This window comes from Bubalus kerabau, chromosome 7 (genome assembly GCF_029407905.1).
Source record: "Bubalus kerabau isolate K-KA32 ecotype Philippines breed swamp buffalo chromosome 7, PCC_UOA_SB_1v2, whole genome shotgun sequence".
In the NCBI taxonomy this organism is placed as follows: domain Eukaryota; kingdom Metazoa; phylum Chordata; class Mammalia; order Artiodactyla; family Bovidae; genus Bubalus; species Bubalus kerabau.
Genome location: NC_073630.1, coordinates 96,481,041 through 96,504,224, shown reverse-complemented (window position 1 = coordinate 96,504,224; position 23,184 = coordinate 96,481,041).

Below are 23,184 nucleotides of genomic sequence, written 5' to 3'. Positions count from 1 at the left end.
GGGACATATACCCCTTCGCATTGACCAGTCTTGAGAAGGGAGTCCTGGGTGAAGGCAATTCCAAGACTGTCAGCTGCAGCCAGCTGCAACTGGGTGAAGTAAGTGCTTCAGCCCCGAGGGTGGATCTGGCAGCCCAGCACAGTCCTCACACCCCATATCACTTCCCCAATCCTCACTGCACTGACTGCCTGGATCATCTCTATCTACTGTTCTTTCACCCAAATCCTTGGATTGGAGAACTTCTGAATTAAAACACCCTTGCATGTGGCTAGGCAATTTTAAGATAGCTACTGCAATAATAAATCACATTTGGAATACTTAGTACAGGCAACAAGTCACAACCTTTCTTCATCTCTAAAGTGATGGTGTTTGAATAGATGATTACTAAGCTCCCTTAAACTCGAATGTTCTACCATCTCCTTTCCTGCTCATGTCACAACATAAGTTCCTTCCTCTCCTTGTTCCCGGGCTCTGTGCCCAGCAGCAGAAGGATGGGGTGGGAGATGTCTGCACAGATGAGCCTTACTACTTCCTTTGTTTATGAGGCTACTCATTGTGTTAAACCAGAGACATGGCAAAGAGCTTGGCCCCTACACAGAGTTCAAAGGGTTAAAAATATAGTGGAAAATTTTCTCTGTTCTACTGAGGTCAGTGGTTCTTGGAGTTGAGGCAAGAAAATTGCCCTCGTAGGTGGGATGCTGTTGGCAAACAAGTCTACTCCCATAGATTTTCAATGACTAGTAGTGTTCAGTGGCCAGGGGCTAGAGATGAGAGCATCTCCCATGCACAGCACACACCCAGTCCAGGACTCAGCATGCCAACGGTTCTCCTGTTGAAAAACCAAAGGAAGATAACCCTTGAGTCTTTTCACTTTCTGCCTTCTATAAAGGAATAGCATCAAAGGTACATCCAGTGGGCTGTGGAGCAAGGTTGTGTGAGGGGGTAAGAAAGTAGAGGTGAGCCACATTGTGGATTCCTTTCTATGTAGATTCATGCTTGGTCTGTTCACATTCAGTTCAGCACATGGTTACTGGGCTCTGTGAAGACTTGGCTCTGGAATCCTCCCCACAAACTTTCCTGCTTCATAAAGTTGTACTCAGCTATGAGTCAGAGTGTAGCAAGCTGTATTTCTTCCAAAATTTCTTAAAGCGAAGGAAAAGATAATCTGTAAAGTAGCAGAACCCTTCATTCAGTTCTCACTGCTTATTTTTTAAATTAACTTTTATTGGAGTATACTTGCTTTACAATGTGTTAGTTTCTGCTGTGTAGCAAGGTGAATCAGCTATATGTATACATGTATATATGTCCCCTTTTGTGGATTTCCTTCCCATCTGGTTCACCACAGAGCACTGAGTAGAGTTCCCTGTGCTGTACAGTCAGTTCTCATTAATCTACTTTATACATGGTAGTTGGGCTTCCCTGATAGCTCAGCTGGTAAAGAATCTGCCTGCAATGCAGGAGACCTGGGTTCAATCCCTGGGTTGGGAAGATCCCCTGGAGAAAAGAAAGACTACTCACTCCAGTATTCTGGCCTGGAGAATTCCATGGACGGAGTCGCGAAGAGTTAGACACGACTGAGTGACTTTCACTATACATAGTAGTGGATATATGTCAATCACAATCTTCCAATTCATCCCACCCCCACTCCCTCACAGCTTATTTATTTTGAGTTTAAAATGATAAAGTACATTCAAGGGGAATCAAAGTAAAATGCCGATGATAAGAGTGGGGATGTCAGCAAAGTGAATACAGAGAAGTTTCCTCATGCTGCCCAGACACCTGGCAAACATCTTATAGGTTAACCAAATTTGTATTATAAATTTTATCCATCTGTGAGAGCTGTGCTTTAGGGACTCTCATCTGACCAGCAGCAACTCCCAGCCAGATAAAAGAAGCAGCCTAGGTGCTGCTCTATGACCAGCAGCAACTCCCAGCCAGATAAAAGAAGCAGCCTAGGTGCTGCTCTGTGACCAGCAGCAACTCCCAGCCAGATAAAAGAAGAAGCCTAGGTGCTGCTCTGGCTTCAGAGAATGAATCACAAGTTTTTAGTAAAGCCTGTATCATAGTTTGGAGAAAATCAAGTGGCTAAGGTATTTTCTCTGTTTTTGAAATACATTGGAGTGCAGCAATTCAGTAGGATCCCAAGAGATACCTTGTGGCTTTCTCCTCATGAATCACAAAAAGTTATACTGGAACCAAAGTATTTAAATTGGTGTCTGCTCTGGAACTTGGTTTGACTTTGCACCCATGTATTTAATTGAGACAAAATACATGTTATGGTGTTTCAGATGAAATCCCTATACATTAGCAGTTCCATGATAAAAGAACTCTTTTTACTATTGTCAGTGAAGTCAGTGTCTGGAGGGGGAATTTTGAGAGCAGAGAGGACTATTATTAACAGTTGCTTGGGTTTAAAACTAATGCTGTTTTAAAGTTTAGGTTTTCAAATTTACATTTTTATCAAGTTTAACCTCTAAATCTTATTCTAAGATTCATATAAATATTAATCCATTTTAGTTGATTTTAATGTTCAATCCAGTCCAATAAATAGAACTTATCTTAAACAATAGGCTCATTTACAAACATGAATAAATTCCTCTTAAGATTGTAGAATATCTTTTTTTTTGTAGAATATCTTAATATAATATTAATATATTCCTCTTTTTCTAGGTATTTCAAATACTTGAGAAAAATCACAACCTTAACAGGTCTTCCTGACTACTTAAGAAAATCTTGTAATCAAATATATACAATGATGAATTTGTACATACCAAGTTTTCTTATATACTCTAATACACTTAAAATTGATACTAAACTTTTCCGCTTGAAAATCATACAATAGCTTAAAATAGCTACATGTCAAATTGAAGTCGTATTTCTCTGAGAGGCCAAATTCTTTCAGACTTTACAAATACATGAATTTGATTTATTCCATCATCTCTAAATGTAATTTTAAGCCTTCCTGACTTACAATGTCACTTATTCAAATGAGGAACAAGTTCATTCACATGGCCAAACACAGTGGTGGAAATGGAGTGGCCAGATCCCAGAGGTGTTAAGGAAGTGGGGTCAGTTGCTCTTGCTGAGTAACTGAAAGAGGAAAGTTAAGCAGAGAGAGGGTGTCAAAAATGGCACTTGGGTTTCATTTTAATGAATAGCAGTGCCCACAGGAATGTTGGGGGAGGAAAGGCTGCCGGGAGTGTAGCAGCGCGACCCTAAGGACTGGAAGATGCCTTAGCGGTTGTTACTCTTCCCATTTACAAATAAGGAGACCAAGACTCAGAAATCTACTGCTTTTTCAATCAAAAAAAAGTTTTTCCAGTGTGTGTAGCTAGAGAGTAGCAAACATGCTTTTTTCCTGGATTCACTTCCTTTCAGTTTATCTGTTTCAAAAATAGACAGGATGCAGTGGGATCCTGGAGACATTGTTCTTGTCCTGCCGGTACTGGAATACTGACAGACAAAGAAAAGAGTAGAAAAATTGCTTCCACGATTTTGCTCACAGCCTGGGGTGATATGATGCAAGATAAGGAGATTTTTATTTTTAAAGCTATACGTCAGGCAGGTACACAACAAACTAGTTATTTTGCATTGGGTTAGATGCCACACTGCACCAACTTCACGGGCTAGATATGAACACGAATGCTAGATGTCAAAATCCCAAAGTTGCAGGACACAAAACAGTGTTTTTGTGGTTAATACATGTTGACTTTAGCACTGCCAAAAACCAACACAGATTTTGGCCAAGATTTTCCCAAAGTTATACAAACTTTTTACTTTAAATTGGTTGGATGGGCTTATTAGTCATGGGCTAACATTGAGGTCCCAGTTCTGTTCTGGGGAACTCAGGAGTGTGGAGCTGGGTCACACAGACAATGAAGGGAGCAACAAGGAGTGAGGAGACTTCCTCAATTTTAATCTTCCTTGGAATTCTAGTTCTTGCTAGGAAAAAACCACCTTTCTAGTTCTCACTGTGACAAAAGAGACCTAGAGGGAACTTCAAGGTCCCTCTCAGTCAGTAGGATTTAGAACTGGCCAGAGTCTCCAGGAACCACAGGCATTCATAGAAAGTGAATCCCCCTACCTGCCTTTTGGGCTTCCCTGGTGGCTCAGACGGTAAAGAATCTGCCTGCAGTGTAGGAGACCAGGGTTCGATCCCTGGGTTGGAAAGATGCCCACAAAAAGGAAATGGCTACCTTCTCCAGTATTCCTACCTGGAGAATTCCATGGACAAAGGAGTCTGGTGAGTCCATGGGGTCCCAAAGAGTTGGACACCACTGAGCGGCTAATACTTTTTGACTTGATCACACCAGTGGATAAATACACAATTACTTGCCTCACAAGCCATTAAGGGTGCTCCTTCGAGGAATCTACAGATTGCATACTCAAGAGTCTCTCTAAGAAGTTCAGTTCAGTTCAGTCGCTCAGTCGTGTCCAACTCTTTGCAACCCCATGGACTGTAGCATGGCAAGCCTACCTGTCCATCACCAACTCCTGGAGCTTGCCCAAACTCATGTCCATCGAGTCAGTGATACCATCCAACCATCTCACCCTCTGTCGTCCCCTTCTCCACCTGCCCTCAATCTTTCCCAGCATCAGGGTCTTTTCAAATGAGTCAGTTCTTTGCATCAGGTGGCCAAAGTATTAGAGTTTCAGCTTCAGTGTCAGTCCTTCCAATGAATATTCAGGACTGATTTCCTTTAGGATTGACTGGTTTGATCTCCTTGCAGTCCAAGGGACGCTTAGGAGTCTTCTCCAACACCACAGTTCAAAAGCATCAATTCTTCAGCGCTCAGCTTTCTTTATAGTCCAACTCTCACATCCATACACAACTACTGGAAAAACCATAGCTTTGACTAGATGGACCTTTGTCGGCCAAGTAATGTCTCTGCTTTTTAATACGCTGTCTAGGTTGGTCATAACTTTTCTCCCAAAGAGTAATGGTCTCTTAATTTCATGGCTGCTGTCCCCATCTGCAGTGATTTTGGAGTTCCCCCAAATAAAGTCAGCCACTGTTTCCACTGTTTCTCCATCTATTTGCCATGAAGTGATGGGACCAGATGCCATGATCTTAGTTTTCTGAATGTTGAGCTTTAAGCCAACTTTTTCCACTCTCCTCTCACTTTCATCAAGAGGCTCTTTAGTTCTTCTTCACTTTCATAAGGGTGGTGTCATCTGCGTATCTGAGGTTATTGATATTTCTCCTGGCAATCTTAATTCCAGCTTGTGCTTCATCCAGCCCAGCATTTCTCATGATGTACTCTGCGTATAAGTTAAATAAGGGTGACAATATACAGCCTTGACATAGTCCTTTCCCTATTTGGAACCAATCTGTTGTTCCATGTCCAGTTCTAACTGTTGCTTCTTGACCTGAATACAGATTTCTCAGGAGGCAGGTCAGATGATCTGGCATTCCCATCTCTTTCAGAATTTTCCACAGTTTTTTGTGATCCACACAATCAAAGGCTTTGGCATAGTCAATAAAGCAGAAGTAGATGTTTTTCTGGAATGCTATTGCTTTTTTGATGATCCAATGGATGTTGGCAATTTGAACTCTGGTTCCTCTGCCTTTTCTAAAACCATCTTGAACATCTGGAATTTCATGGTTCACGTACTGTTGAAGCTTGGCTTGGAGAATTTTGAGCATTACTCAAAATGCTCAGTGATCAGTGCCAAGAAATAGAGGGAAAAAATAGAATGGGAAAGACTAGAGATCTCTTCAAGAAAATTAGAGATTCCAAGGGAATATTTCATGCAAAGATGGGCTCAATAAAGAACAGAAATTGTATGGACCTAAAAGAAGCAGAAGATATTAAGAAGAGATGGCAAGAATACACAGAAGAACTGTACAAAAAAGATCTTCACAACCCAGATAATCACTATAGTGTGATCACTCACCTAGAGCCAGACATTCTGGAATGTGAAGTCAAGTGAGCCTTAGGAGTCATCACTACGAACAAAGCTAGTGGAAGTGATGGAATCCCAGTTGAGCTATTTCAAATCCTAAAAGATGATGCTGTGAAAGTGCTGCACTCAGTATGCCAGCAAACTTGGAAGATGCAGCAGTGGCCAGAGGACTGGAAAAGGTCAGTTTTCATTCCAATCTCAAGGAAAGGGAATGCTAAAAATGCTCAAACTACCACATAGCACTCATTTCACATTACGCACATGCTCTAAGAAGTACTTAGAAACAAATTTCTTTTGTTAATCCTAAAGGCATAGTTGGATAGTAAAGAAGGGGACATAAATAAAGACGATTTAAAAAATTTTTTATTTTTAACAGTAAGAAAAAGACTTGCACCCAGGTTAGAATAATTGTAGCACAGTGAATCTTGCTAGCCTCAGTTTATGTCCTCATTGAGATTGAGATTGTCAGATTCTCATTGACTTTAGTGAAAAGTATATCAGCAAATATGGTTATCTTAGGTGGGAGAATGTAGGGAGATGCCTTAACTTAAAAAAAAATAAACTTTGCTGAATGGAGAAAATATTTGCAAAAGAAGTGACTGACAAGGAATTAATTTCCAAAATATACAAACAGCTCATGCCTCTCAATATAAAAAATACAATCCAATCAAAAAATGGGCTGCTGCTGCTGCTAAGTCACTTCAGTCATGTCCAACTCTGTGCGACCCCGTAGACGGCAGCCCACCAAGCTCCCCCCCATCCCTGAGATTCTCCAGGCAAGAACACTGGAGTGGGTTGCCATTTCCTTCTCCAATGCATGAAAATGAAAAGTGAAAGTGAAGTTGCTCAGTCATGTCTGATTCTTAGTGACCCCATGGACTGTAGCCCTCCAGGCCCCTCTGGCCATGGGATTTTCCAGGCAAGAGTACTAGAATGGGTTGCCATTGCCTTCTCCAAAAAAATGGGCAGAAGACCTTAACAGACATTTCTTCAAAGAAGACATACAGATAGCCAAGAGGCACAGGAAAATATGTTCAGTATCACTGATCATTAGAGAAATGCAGTCAAAACTATAATGAGGTATCACCTCACACTGGTTAGAATGGCTATCATTAAAAAATCTAAACAATAAATGTTGGAGAGAGTGTGGAGAAAAGGGAACACTCCAACACTGTTGATGGGAATGTAAATTGGTGTAGCCACTGTGAAGAACAGTATGGAGATTCCTTAAAAAACTAAAAATAGAGCTTCCATACAATCCAACAATTTCACTTCTGGGCATTTATCTAAAGATAACTCTAATTTGAATGGATATATGCTCCCCAGTTGGAGAAGGCAATGGCACACCACTCCAGTACTCTTGCCTGGAGAATCCCAGGGACGGGAGCCTGGTGGGCTGCCATCTATGGGGTCGCACAGAGTTGGACACGACGGATGTGACTTAGCAGCAGCAGCAGCAGCAGCATGCTCCCCAGTGTTCGTTGCCGCACTATTTACAATAGCCAGGACATGGAAGCAATCTAAATGACCATCAATGGAGAAATAGATAAAATAGATGTGGTACATATACACCAAGGAATATTAGCCATAAAAAGAATGAAATGCCATTTGCAGCAACATGAATGGATCTAGAGATTATCATACTGAGTAAAGTCAGACAGAGAAAGACAGGTATCATATGATATCTCTTTATGTATATAATATTTAAAAAATGGTACAAATGAACCCATTTACAAAATAGAAATTGAGCACAGATATAAAAGACAAACTTATGGTTACCAAGGGGGAAGGAAGGAATAAATTGAGAGATTGTTATTGACATATATGCACTACTATATAAAATAGATAACTAAAGCATGTGTGCATGCTAAGTTGCTTCAGTCGTGTCCAACTCTTTGCGACCCTATGGATTATAACTCACCAGGCTCTTCTGTCCATGGGGATTCTCCAGGGATGAATATTGGAATGTGTTGCCATGATCTTCCTGATACAGGGATTGAAACTGTGTCGCTTACATCTCCTGGCATAAGAGATCCTAGTTTTATAGGTTTTTGAAAGTGAAAGTTGCTCAGTTGTGTCCGACTGTTTGAGACCCCATGGACTCTGCAGTCCATGGAATTCTCCAGGCCAGAATACTGGAGAGGGTAGACTGACCCTTCTGCAGGGGATCTTCCTGACCCAGGAATCAAACCAGGGTCTCCTGCATTGCAGGCAGATTCAGATTTACCAACTGAGCTATGAGGGAAGCTATGGACTTCCCTGGTGGCTCAGATGGTAAAGTGTCTGCCTACAACCCAGGTTCAATCCCTGGGTTGGGAAGATCCTCTGGAGAAGGGAATGGCAACCCACTCCAGTATTCTGGCCTGGAGAATCCCATGGATGGAGGAGCATGGTAGGCTACAGTCCATGGGGTCTCAAAGAGTTGGACATGACTGAGCGACTTCACTTATGTCTCCTGCATTGGCAGGTAGGTTCTTTACCACTAGTGCCACCTGGTAAGCTATATAGAACAGGGAATTCTATTCAGGGCTCTGTAATGACCTATATGGGAATGGAGTCTAGGAAAGAGTGGATATATGTATATATATGCCTGATTCACTTTGCTGTATAGCAGAAACTAATACAACATTGTAAATCAACTATACTCCAATTAAAAAAAAATTTTAAGTGCTGAATATTTCCAAAATGGAATTTTTTGAAGTTGCTCCTGGGCAGAGAGTCTACAAATTGCAAGTAATGATATTGATAAAACCCAATGCAATCCCCAAAACTAGATGTCAGACAAAATAAAAAATCTCCTCTGTCGTGATGGACATCATGATCGTCCACCAGGGACATCAACCATGGTAGAAAGGGAGTATCTATGGAATTTCATCCACAGATCAGTTCAGTCGCTCAGTCATGTCTGACTCTTTGCGACCCCATGAATTGCAGCACGCCAAGCCTCCCTGTCCATCACCAACTCCCGGAGTTCACTGAGACTCATGTCCATTGAGTCAGTGATGTCATCCAGCCATCTCATCCTCTGTCGTCCCCTTCTCCTCCTGCCCCCAATCCCTCCCAGCATCAGAGTCTTTTCCAATGAGTCAACTCTTCACATCAGGTTGCCAAAGTACTGGAGTTTCAGCTTTAGCATCAGTCCTTCCAAAGAACACCCAGGACTGATCCCCTTAGGATGGACCGGTTGGATCTCCTTGCAGTCCAAGGGACTCTCAAGAGTCTTCTCCAACACCACAGTTCAAAAGCATCAATTCTTCGGTGCTCAGCTTTCTTCATAGTCCAACTCTCACATCCATACCTGACCATATGGAAAAACCATAGCCTTGACTAGACGGACCTTTGTTGGCAAAGTAATGTCTCTGCTTTTGAATATGCTATCTAGGTTGGTCATAACTTTCCTTCCAAGGAGTAAGTGTCTTTTAATTTCATGGCTGCAGTCACTATCTGCAGTGATTTTGGAGCCCCCAAAAATAAAGTCTGACTGTTTCCACTGTTTCCCCATCTAATTCCCATGATGTGATGGGACCGGATGCCATGATCTTCATTTTCTGAATGTTGAGCTTTAAGCCAACTTTTTCACTCTCCTCTTTCACTTTCATCAAGAGGCTTTTTAGTTCCTCTTCACTTTCTGCCATAAGGGTGGTGTCATCTGCATATCTGAGGTTATTGATATTTCTCCCAGCAATCTTGATTTCAGCTTGTGCTTCTTCCAGCTCAGTGTTTCTCATGATGTAGTCTGTATATAAGTTAAATAAGCAGGGTGACAATATACAGCCTTGACATACTACTTTTCCTATTTGGAACCAGTCTATTGTTCCATATCCAGTTCTAATTGTTGCTTCCTGACCTGCATATAGGTTTCCCAAGAGGCAGGTCAGGTGGTCTGGTATTCCCATCTCTTTTAGAATTTTCCACAGTTTATTGTGATTCACACAATCAAAGGCTTTGGCATAGTCAATAAAGCATAAATGTTTTTCTGGAACTCTCTTGCTTGGACATCTATTAAATGGAATATCTCCTTTATTGAAAATGAGAACCAGTGTGCCACTCCAGTACTCTTGCCTGGGAAATCCCAAGGACGGAGGAGCCTGGTGGGCTGCAGTCCATGGGGTCGCTAAGAGTCGGACACAACTGAGCGACTTCACTTTCACTTTTCACTTTCATGCATTGGAGAAGGAAATGGCAACCCACTCCAGTGTTCTTGCCTGGAGAATCCCAGGGACGGGGGAGCCTGGTGGGCTGCCGTCTCTGGGGTCGCACAGAGTCGGACATGACTGAAGCGACTTAGCAGCAGCAGCAGCAGTGCCTTTCTTTGCTTATCTTCATTTTTAATTTAAGGAAGTGGGAGGCAGAAAGGGCAGAGCATGCAAATAAAGCATGGGGAGTATAGTCAACAATACTGTATTAACTTTGTATAGTGACAGATAGTAACTAATTAGACCTATTGTGATCATTTCACAGTGTATATGAATGTCAAATCATTATTTTGTACATGTGTAGCTATGTATATGAATGTCAAAACATTATTTGTACACTTGAAGCTAATATAATATTGTCAACTATACTACTACTAAAATAAGAAAATGGAAAGACACAAAGCTGGAGTTCCTGAATCAGGCAAGGAAGCTGAGTGAACAATTTGCCATTTGCTATAAAGTACTTTAGAAATGTTATTGACTGACTAATGGGTCTCAGCTTGACTGAACTCTCCTTGGTTATTTCACATCTAATTTGAGATGATGCATGAAAGAAGATTGAGCACACCTTTCTTTAGCTTGGCACCTGGCAGTTGATAGTAAATTAGAATATACTTTCCTGCTCAGAAGAGTAAGTCTAAATCTGCCACAGGTCTTAGGTGACAATGGGTTTGTAACCACATTTCTCTGTTTGGTCTCTCTTTAGGAGGCCATGTGATGAGTCACATGCTGGTTTGGGGCTCCATTTTCCTGGGTCAGCTCTCGGGTTTACTGAATTCTCATATTGGGTGAGGTTGGTCAATGTTGCCACGTTATACCACTGACCACTGGATGCCACAGAGTGCCGGGAGCCAGCATATTGCATATTGAGTGCATATTGCATATTGAGTGCAGCACTTTCCACAGCATCATCTTTCAGGATCTGGAATAGCTCAACTAGAATTCTATCACTGCTGGGAGCCAGCGTGAGGCACTCTGCCCATGGCAAAGGTCATGAGGAAGGAGGCTCGGCATACGCAAAGGCGGGATTGAGCCTCAGGAGTCCCCCTGGAAATTCTCGAGCATCTACCCCCAAAACCAGAGTCTGCCTACTTTCTGCTTTGTGCTTTCACCTACACCTCTGACTTTACAGGGGGCTGTCCCCCACTACCTCTCTCTGAAAAAAGAGTTAGCTTACAGCTCCAGTTAATAATTCCTGGGTGTGACAGTGTTTAACCTACAAACTCCTTTGGAAGTCCTCTAGCCTGCCTGAATAGGTTTTTCCGGCCACATGTGATTGTTCAGAGCCTCCCAACTGTGAGAGGCAGGAGATGTTCTAAACTGTCTAAACACAGATTCTTTTGAGTAGTTAAAAGATTGATTAGAAATTGTATTGGTGAAGGGTTTTTCACTTATTGAGCCAATGTTTGCTGCTAAGTCTCCATACTCCTTACCTACTGTGTCCTTGGCAGTGTATTGATTGATATAATGGGTGTATAGAAATGTAAAATGCAGCTTTGTCCAATGCTTTTTTGGAGGCTGGTGCCTGACTTTGGAATAATCACCTTTAGAGAAAAATAAGTTTCTTAAAATGTTAACAGGCCTCCGGGCCAGAAGATGATGTAATTCACCTGAACTTTTGCATATGATAAGTTTGAAAGCCTGGCTTCGATTAGGACTAGGAGCTGCTGTCCTTGCATGACTCCACCCCTTCCCCCATGCACCCCTCTATGCACAACTTAAGGTATAAAAACTACTTTGGAAAATAAAGTGCGGGCCTTGTTCACTGAAACTTGGTCTCCCCATGTCGCTCTCTCTCTCAAATTCTGGCTGAGTCTCCATCTGGAGCACGGAACCCGCCATGCTTGCTAATTATGCCTGGGCTTCTAAGATCCGACCGGGGAGGCCTCAGTGTCTCCTCTCCTTCGGGAGAACGCAAGGACGCCTGCGGCCTATGTAAGTGGTGCACACTTCTTGTCTTGAAGTTTTATTGGTCTCCCGCGTAAACCAAGCTACTCATCCTCTTTTCTCCACTGAATTTTCCTACTGAGCTATCCTCATTCTATTACTCTTTATATCCTTAATTAAAGTTTAATTAAGCAGTTGTTTCCTGACCCTCGCCTACGCCGTCTCTCCTTCGAATACCCTGGATCAGCCGGGGCTGGACCCCGGCAACAGAGGACTTTGGTTTAAACTTTGAGGGTTTACCATGACCATTTCTCGAAGGCTAGTGGAGTGACATTAGAAATAGAAGGAAAATCCCAGCTTCCTGAAACTTATACGGAGCAGAAATGACGCCAAATTATTTGTAGCTGATCTGAAAAATGTTTTTATTCTTAGTTCCTTAAGAGGTAGATACTATTTTCATCTGAAAACTTAGAAAAATGAGACCCAAAGAATTTAATTATATTGTTACTTAGTTGCTAAATCATGTCAGACTCTTTTGTGACTCCATGGACTGTAGCCCACCAGGCTTCTTTGTCCATGGAATTTTCCCAGCAAGAATACTGGAATGGGTTGCCATTTTCTTCTCCAGGGAATCTTCCCAACCCAGGGATGGATCCCAGGTGTCCTGCATTGGCCAGCAAATTCTTTACCACTGAGCCACCAGGGAAGCCCTTATTTATATTAGTTGCATAGAAATAATCCAGGAATCTTGGTGAAATGTAGGTTCCGATTCAGCTTCTGCATTTCTAACATGCTCTCGAATGATGCCAATATTGCTGGTTGGGGGACCCTACTTTGAGAGGCAAGACCCTAGCGTCCTGAGTTTGGGCACTGACACTTGTGTGCAACCCCCAGAAGATGCAGTTAAGGGTCTCACTCTGATTAGGGACAGAAGCAGGGCTTTTGTACCCAGCATGATGTCACCACCCTCATGGTCCCAGTCTCCCATTTGAACGTGGTGTTTTTGGGGACCAGCCACCTGGAGGTGCTGAAGAGTTTCCTTGAAAGCTGCAGAGCCATGTGAGGTCACCAGAAGGCACCAGGTTGGCCTCTGGATTGATGGGGAGGGCAGTTGTTCAGGAGTGGATGAGAAACAGAAGGGCCTCCAGGCCAGAGGATGTGCCAGAGCTGGAGTCCCTGCTGGGAGCACTGCCCAGAGATGACCAGAAAGAATCAGTCCAGGAAGGCATTATTTGTGGCCCCATCCCTCTTCATCTTTCACCTCTGAGGGACAAAGATGTTAGTCCCATTGTCTACTTCACCAGGAGAGAGGGCTGGATCAGGGATGCATCTTGGAGCTTCTAGACCTACTCAGTTTAGAAATATAGCAAGATGTTTATTTATTTGATCTTCAGATCTCTCATGGAGACATTGTCATCCAGATGAGAAAAAAAAAATGCTTGCAAATCAAACTGATTTTCTACCATAGGAGTGAACTATTTTTTCCCTAATAGTGCAATATATGAAAAAAAATTAAATATGTAAGCTTCCTTACTTTTATTGTATGAGCTGTAATTGGGACAGTCCTTCATTGGGCAAATAAAATTATGAGATTGTGATATATGGATTTTGCCTGCTGGGATTCAAATACCAGAATTGGCATTCATAGCTGTGTGACTCTGGGAAAATTCCTTAATTCCTCAGAACTTTAGTTTCCTCATCTGATCCCATCTGGATGAGTTTGGTCAATGAGGGTATGGAGTGTTGCCTTTTTAAATGCAGTTTCTTGCTTTTAAAAATAGAATTAGCCTTGGCTTTTCTCCCAATCCAACCCCCTTCCAGCTGCTAATTTCCCTGGGTAAATACAAATAGAGATTGTATTTTATAGGGCTCTCTGTTTTGAAGAGAGAAAATTATGCTGCAGGTGTTTTGCTGGGAAAAAAATGCTTGCTAGGAATTCCCTGCCAGGTCAGTGGTTATGAAACCATTTACCACAGATTGGGACTCAAATCCATGTACTGGGACTCGAACCCAGCCAAAACCCTACTTGGGACTTGAACCCATGTGGCTGGGACTCAGACCCAGCCAAAACCCATAGTACCTAGTTTCTAGACCTACTGAAGCTCAGGTTCTTGATGTCTCATTGCAGAAAGAAGTCAGTGAGAGACAAAGTGATAGGTAAGAAGTGGGTTTATTCAGATACAGAGAGAAGCACACTCCACAAACAGAGTGTGGGTCATTGAGGATGGCCAGCACAGCCTGAAGTTTGGCATGGTTACTTTTTATAGGCTGGTGAGTGGGAGGATTATTCCAACTGTTTTGGGGAAGGGGCAGAGGTTTCCAGGGTTTGGGCCACCGCCCACTCCTTGGTCTTTTAACAGTGGCTTGGAACTGTCATGGTACCTCTGGATGTGTCATTTCACTTGCTGATTGAGGACAAGTCTAGCCTTGTCTGCCATCTTGGTCCCATTTGATTCTAATCAGTTTATGTTGTGTCCTTGGGCTATGTCATCCTTTCAAAAGTTGTGCCCTGCTCCTTTCCCTCCTGTTACAGTTAGGACTCCATGCTCATTGTTGAGGGCCCAGGTTCAACCCCTGGTCAGGGAACTAAGATCTTATTGGCCTTGTGGCATGGCCAAAAACAAACAGACAAATAAAACCCAGTCATTTAAAAACACTTCCTTGTCCTGGGCACAGGGGCAGGGGAGAAGATGAGAGGGTGGGAGAAAACAGAGGTGGAAGAATTTATTCCCTCCTCACCTTGTTTATACTCAGTTCTGGTTGGGGTTGATCCCTCAGTGGCCAGGGTTCCTTTCAGGAAATTTAGCTTCCAAGCAGCAGCTCTCCAAACACTCTTCCATAACATTTTCCTCCCCTTCTCTTTCAGATGTAATCATGGCCGCTAGTCCTTGGGTGCCTTAACGTTCCTAGTTGGTTCCTTCCACACATCTGATACAGTGCCTTCATGACTTTTCTTCAAAGTCTCACCTGACTGTGCTTTTCTTGCTGCTGCTGCTGCTGCTAAGTCACTTCAGTCATGTCCAACTCTGTGTGACCTCATAGACGGCAGCCCATCAGGCTCCCTCATCCCTGGGATTCTCCAGGCAAGAACACTGGAGTGGGTTGCCATTGCCTTCTCCAATGCATGAAAGTGAAAAGTGAAAGTGAAGTCACTCAGTCGTGTCTGACTCTTAGTGACCCCATGGACTGCAGCCTACCAGGCTCCTCCGTCCCTGGGATTTTCCAGGCAAGAGTACTGGAGTGGGGCGCCATTGCCTTCTCCGTGCCTTCTCCTAGTGGAACCCTAAATAATACCACAGGTAAGAATTTAATAAATGCTGGTCATCTTAAACTTCCAGTGAGAATAGATAAATAATACCACAGGTAAGAATTTAATAAATGCTGGTCATCTTAAACTTCCAATGAGAATAGATACATTATTTTTTTTTCTGTTTTAAGTTCTTTTATTGCAGCCCAAAATAAAATTTGTATTTAAAACAGTTTTGTAAAGACAGAAATAGGGGTCAAGGCTTTAGATCTGAACTTGTTTACTGTACTAGTCACTAGCCATGTGTGGCTACTGAGCATTGAAAATGTGGCTAATCTGAGTTGAAATGTGCTACAAATGTAAAAAGTGGTGTAAAGTCTCTTTAATAACTAATTACACATTGAAAAGATAATCTAGTATGAAATATAGCATTAAAATTATTTTCTCCAGTTTCTTTTTCCTTTTTTAAAAATTTATTTATTGCTACACGTGAGCTTTCTCTAGTTACGGTGCACAGGTTCTCACTGAGGTGGCTTCTCTTGTGGAGCATGAGCTCTAGGGCAGACGGGCTTCAGAGTTGCGGCACATGGGCTTAGTTGCCCCTCAGCATGTGGGATCTTCCTGTACCAGGGATTGAACCTGTGTCCCCTGCACTGCAAGGTGGATTCTTAACCACTAGACCACCAGGGATGCCCTCTTTTTACTTTTTAGATGTGGCTACTAGAACATTTAAAACTGCACAGGACTTGTGTTATATGTGTATTTCATAGTCCTGCTGGGTGCTTTTGAAGGAAACCTGAGGGATGGCCCAGCTTGCCTGGAGGCCAGATGGTGCTGCTGAGCCTGAGCCCAGACGCTGATTTGGAGCACTGGTTCTCAAAGTTTGGTCCTTAAAATAGCATTATTAGCATCACCCACGAATTCTTAGGATCCACTCAAGACCTGTAAATCAGAAACTGGGAGTAGGGCCCAGTAGTGTGTGTTTTAACAAGCCCTCCAGGGGATTCTGATGCAGCCAAGGTTTGAGAAGCGCTGGTTGACAGCCACAGGGGGAGAAGTTGAGACCCACCTATGGTGACCAGCCTTCGTTCACTGCCTTGGGGCTGCTGCAGGTAAATTGAACAGGACGGTCGGGGCTGGACTGGCGAGGAAATTAGGATTCACAGGGGCTGAGACAGAGAGAGGCTGTGGATAGGGGATGGCACCAGAAAAATATCCAGGAACAGAGCTGGTTCCAGAAAGTCACAGACATGATACCGGGTATACGAAGTCTAAGAGGACCTTCATTCAGCAGGAGTGGATAGTAGATACATACAGAGTTGCCTGTGAGGATGTATGCGTACGCAAGCATACAGAAAGGCATGCAATGGAAAGATAAACCACATTTAGGATGGTGGTTACCTCTTGGGGAAAGACAAGGACAGTGATCCTATTGGGGAGGGATACGTAGTGGGCTTTAATTTAAATTTATTTATTTTAATTGGAGGCTAATTAGTTTACAATATTGTATTGGTTTTGCCATACATCGACATGAATCCACCATGGGTGTACACATGTTTCCCATCCTGAACCCTCTTCCCTCCTCCCTCCCCATACCATCCCTCTGGGTCATCCCAGTGCACCAGCCCCAAGCATCCTGTATCCTGCATTGAACCTGGACTAGTGATTTGTTTCTTATATGATATTATACATGTTTCAATGCCATTCTCCCCAATCATCCCACCCTCTCCCTCTCCCACAGAGTCCAAAAGACTGTTCTATACATCAGTGTCTCTTTTGCTGTCTCGTGTACAGGGTTATTGTTACCATCTTTCTAAATTCCATATATATGTGTTAGTATACTGTATTGGTGTTTTTCTTTGTGGCTTACTTCACTCTGTATAATTGGCTCGAGTTTCATCAACCTCATTAGAACTGATTCAAATGTATTCTTTTTAATGGCTGAGTAATACTCCATTGTGTATATGTTCCACAGCTCTCTTATCCATTCATCTGCTGATGGACACATTCTTGATTTTGCTTTTTACAGTAATTTATACTAGTGCCCTAATGTTGATGCTGAAAGCTCAGGTTCTCTATATACCAGTGCCAAATCAATCTCAGAGTCAGAGTTTTGGGTGAAGTAGAAAAGGATAGATTTATCGCTTTGCCAGGCAAAGGGGGACACAGTGGGGTAATGCCCTCAAAGCCATGTGTGGAAGATAGAAACAAGTTTTTTAGTAATTTTTCCAAAGAGGTTGTGAGCAGCTCATGGACATTCTTCTGATGGATTTATGGTGAGCTAAGTAGGAGTCAGCATCATCAGCCTTCAGGTCCAACTGGCCTGAGGTCCACATTCTTGTGGACAGTATACCGTCATTAATTGTTCACTTCTCTCACCTGGGAGGGGTTTTGGTATCTGCAAAATAGCTCAGATATTGTTGTGTGTATCCATGGATGGGGAAATGGGGCCTTGCCCCAAGGCTGCTCTTGACTGTTTCTTGTTGGTCTCACATCCCCTCCCTTCCCTAATTAACAGCTGCTTGGATCTGCCCATTGGGATGCAGCAAAGGTCATGGAGGGCTTCCCTGGTGGCTCAAATGGTAAAGAATCTCCTGCCTGTAATGCAGGAGACCTAGGTTTGATTCCTGGGTTGGGAAGATCCCCTGGAGGAGGCCATGGCAGCCCACTCCAGTATTCCTGCCTCAAGAATCCCATGGACAGAGGAGCCTGGTGGCTACAGTCCATTGGGTCACAAAGAGTCGGATGTGACTGAGAGACTAAGCACAGCACAAAGGTCATGGAGGCTGAATGAAGGCTGTTTCCTATAATCAAAGAAATGGGGAAAACAGAAAGGCTCTGTGCCCAGAAGCTCCACAGGGCCCTGCACAGTATCAATATCATGAAACAATTTTAGTGCAATTTAACTTGAAAATCTTAATAATTTGAAATTGTATTAAATCTTAATGTGCTGTTGTGTGCTTAGTCAGTCATGTCTGACTCTTTGTGACCCCATGGTCTATAGCCCGCCAGGCTCCTTTGTCCATGGGGTTGCCCAGGCAAGAATACTGGATTGGGTTGCCATTTCCTTCTCCAGTGGATCTTCCTGAACCAGGGATCAAACCTGGGTCTCTTTTGTCTCCTGCATTGGTAGACAGGTTCTTTACCTCTAGCACAACCTGGGAAGCCATTAAATCTTAATAACAATTATCAATTAATTCAAACCCACTGGCATGTTCATGGCATGATGGCAGTTAAAAATACGTGATTAGGTGCTGTTTTCTCCTAGTCATGTGTTCTAGCTAATATGACAAAGACAATTATTTCCTAAATATTCCAGATGATACCTTGTACAAGATATTCTTCGATTTGCACAAGAGTTGCCTATTGATTATCTGGAATTCTATTTTGAAAAACAGTTTGACAGCTTCTTAATTAAGTTAAATATGCATATACCACATGACCCAGCAATCTCACTTCTCAATATTTACTTGAGAGAAACAAAATCATATGTTTCTATAAAGACTTGTGCATGAATATTTTACAGTCCTTTTATCCACGATAGATCAAAAGTGGAAACAACTGAACTATCAACTGGTGAATGAATAAACATATTGTGGCATATTCATGCAGCAGAACAGTAGTTAGGGACAACAAAGAGTAAACTATTGATACCATCAACAACAGATGAATCTCAAAACCATTATGCAAAGTGAAAATTGACAAAAGGCTGTACATTGTATGGTTCCATTTGTATGACATTCTGGAAACGACAAGATTATAGGAACAGAACAGGGGCTGGGCCTGCAATGAACTGAATGTTTGTGGTGGTGGTTTAGTCACCAAGTTGTGTCTGACTCTTGCGACCCCACAGACTGTAGCCCACTAGGCTCCTCTGTCCATGGAGTTCACCAGTCAAGAATACTGGAGTGGGTTGCCATGTCCTCCTCCAGAAGATCTTCCAACACAGGGATTGAACCTGGGTCTCCTGCATTGCAGGTAGTCTCATCACTCTTCACTGGGTAGTCTCATCCCAAATTCATGTGTTGAAACTTTACCTTTCATTCTGATAATATTAGGATGTGGGACCTTTGAGAGGTAATTAGCATTACAATGATGTCATAAAGGCGGAGCCCTCCTGAATAGGATTAGTGCCCTTACAAGGATCACCAGAGAACTCACTTCTCTGCTTTCATCAGAATCCGGTCATACTTGCACTCTGATCCTGGACTTCTAGCCTCCAGACTGTGAACATTAAATTTCTGTTGTTTATAAGCCATCCAGTCTATGTGTGATACATTGTTAGGACAGCCCAAGCTGACTAAGGGGCTATTCAAACTAAACTATTGAACTGAAAACTTAAAGAGGGTGAATTTTACTGTATGTAAGTTATAACAATTAACCTAAAAAAATATTAAAAAAAGAAAGCTCCCTAGATGGCTCTAATATACTGTAAGCATTGGAAATACTTACCCTAGAACAGTGCTTTTCAAATTTTACTGGCATCATAACCACCTGGAGGGTGTGTCAAACTTTTTTTGTAAGTGTTTACTGACATCAACCAACTTTCCAATTCTCTGATACTAATTGGGTGTCCAACAATTCAGTTCTGACACTAATCATCTGCAGTTAGCATAGACCCTACACCCTGATGGCTCAATCTGACAAGGCTGCCCCCACTTCAGACACCAGTTGCAAAAGGGGTATTCAGGCTACCCACATTTCTGCCTTGCCAACTACAAATTTGTAGATTCCTATGACTTCTCCCCTGCCCCCAGCACGACACACACAACTTGGGAAAGTGCTTTGCTTACTGTTATAGATTTATTACAAAGGATACAATTCAGGAATAACCAAATAGAAGAGTTGCCTAGGATAAGGTGTGGGGGAGGAGGTGCTTCCATACCCTCTTTGGGCGCACCACCCTCCCAGCATCTCAATGTGTTCACCAACCCAGAAGCTCTCCAAATGCTGTTGCTTAGGAGTTTTTACAGAGGTTTCATTATGGGGTATGCTTGATTAAACCATTGGCCATTGATGATTGAACTCAACCAGAAAGTTCCAACCCTCTAATCATGTGGTTGGTTCTTCTGGCAACCATCCCTGCCCTTGAAGTTATTCAGGAGTTCACCAATAGTCACCTCAATAGAATAAACTCAGATGTGTTTGAACAGGGCTCATTGTGAAAAACAAAAACACTCCTAACAGGCAATTCCAAGGGTTTTTGGAGTGCTGTGCCAGGAACCAGAGACAAGGACCAGATATAATTTTTATTATATGACAGTTTGTTAACTACAAATTGCTAGGCCCAACTCCTGAGTGTCTTATGTATTAGGTTTGGAGAAGAGCTTGAGAAGTACATATTTTAAAAAGTTGCCAGATGCTGCTCTTCAAAGAGACTACACAAGATAACTTCAGTCCTTGAGGGTCACAAAATGGCATGTCTCTCAAATATCACCTTTCTGATTCACGGCCCTCCTCTTTTTCTCAGTTCTACCAGGTTTTTTGTCGACCACTCATTCTGCTCCAAAGTGCCTCCAAATGTCATCTCAGAGCAAGTAAAGCCTAGGCTGTATGCTAATCCTTATCTAGAGCTGGGGGCTGTAAAATGTCATATGAGAGGGGAGAATTGTAGAAAGGAAGGCAGTGGGAAAAGGAAAACCCTAGGACAGAACTCATACTTTTGGGAAGCCCATTTCCCAGTGAGGTGGGGCTGAGCTCCTTCAGCTGGAACAAAGGAGAATTCTGCTTCTCTTGGAGAATCAGTATGATTCCGCCCTTGGGCCTCCGCTGCTCAGAGGAGTGTCCGCAGAGCCAGTGGGGCTCAACTCACTTTGTTAAGGTTCCCTGTTTTCTCCATCTAAGATCCTGTGTAGCTTGGCCTTACAGCTTTTTATTCCATTTTTTCAGAGTTGAACATTCTGCTTTGGTCAGGATTAGCTTGTATTTTCCCTTCAATTCTATCTTATATGGATTTAAAATAATTCATGTGTTTATATGTATGTGTGTGGGCTTCCCTGGTGGCTCAGCGATAAAAAATCCACCTGCTAATGCAGAAGATGTGGGTTCAATCCCTGGGTCATGGAGATCCCCTGGAGAAGGAAATGGCAACCCACTCTAGTATTCTTGCCTGGGAAATCCCATGGACAGAGGAACCTGGCTGGCTCCAGTACATGGGGTCGCAAAAGAGTCGGTCATGACTTAGCAACCAAACTACAACAACTTATTTATATAGACATAAATGGCCTAAATTCTGCCGTACTGTTTCACCATTCTCCCTTCTAGACCCCAACCCATTCAGATCAGCTAAGGATCCCTTTTCCTCACTCAATTAACTGACTCACCAAGTTATCCTGCATCTAACTTTGGGTTACTATTCCTGTTCTAAATCAGGCCAAATACCCCTAAATCTACTGTGAATTTTGAGGAATGGGTGCTTAGGTGGTGGTTATTGTTTTTTATTTAAAACAAGTTTAGAAGCCCTCGAGGGCCCTGATTTTTGCATTTCATTCTGCATTTGCCCTCCCACTTGTCCAATCCCCCTTGATCACGCTCAATAGATATGCCAACTCAGGTGGAGGCCTTAACATCCTGGAACTCCCATCCTTTTTCTGGCTTTGATTGGTCCTGGAAAGGAAGGGAGGAGGGGAGGAATTGGAGTAAAAAATACATTTAGGGGCAAGAAGACTTTAGGCCATGTAGTGTCACAATTAGGAGCATTAGCTTAGGAGTCAGGTGGCCCTGGGTTCAAATTCTGGTTTTGTCTCTTACTAATTATGTGACTTGGGACTCATGAATATCTCTTTGACTTAGTTCCTGCTTCTGTAAAATGGAGCTGATGGTACCCTACCCTATATGGATCAGTTTAGTGGAGGTGTTAGAAGCAGGGATTCTGGTGCCAGACTGCCTGTGTTCAAATTTTGACTTGCTGTTTAGTAGCTGTAAGGCCTTGAGCATGTAACTTAACCTCTCTAGTCTCAGCTTCTACATATGCAAACCCAGGGTGTTAACCCACCTAGTATTGCAAGAGTAAGTTTGTTTGTTTGTTTCTTTGTTTTCTTTTGTTTTTTGAGTGCCCTGAATGCTAGCTACATTCTCAAAAAGATCAAAATCAAATTAAAGAATGAATGCAGGATTTTGATGGCATTTTATAATCCTTGTGTGTGTGTGTGTGTGTGTGTGTGTTAGGAATAAAGAAGTAAACACTGAGTTGTGGACAACAGAAAATGTAGCATTTATAGATACTCTTTACTCCCTCCCAAGAAACCTTTAGTAAAAATAAATCTAAAAATCAAAAGCAAAAAACAAAAGAGGGAACCAAATAGAGCTTGGAACCTGAACATGCTGGGAGTGAAACAGGAGGGAAGGGGGCAGGGAGCAAGTTTTGAAAGAATTACATAGCCCCAGGACACAACACAAACCAATTAGAATCTCATGGGTCCAAAATGGCAGACAAGTCAACTTTGACTAGACCTTGATCCTCAATTAGCAAGCTAAATGACACACTGAGAGTCACCATGGCAGTTCCAAGGCACCACCAAAAGACCAAAAAGTGGGCAGTGGCTGAATTCCTGGAAATCTCCATCCCTTCCCCCAGACAGTTGGAATAATCCTCCCACTCATTAGCCTATGAAATTACCCATCCCATAAAACACACATTTTGGGACCACTGATTCACCCTGTGCCATGGCCCAAACTCTGTCTATGGAGTGTGTTTCTCTCTGAATAAATCCACTTCTTAGCTATCACTTTGTCTCTCACCAAAGAACCTGAACTTCATTAGGTCCTGAAACCAGGTCGGTGATCTCTGTTGGAAGACCATGGATTTTGTCTGGGTTCAAGCCTTGGCCATGTGAATTCCACTCCCAAACTGGGTTTTGGTTGGGTTTGAGTCCCAGCACATGGCTTCAAGTCCTAATCGGGGGTAAACGGTTTCACAAGCAGACTTCTGAAAAAATGCTCCATTAA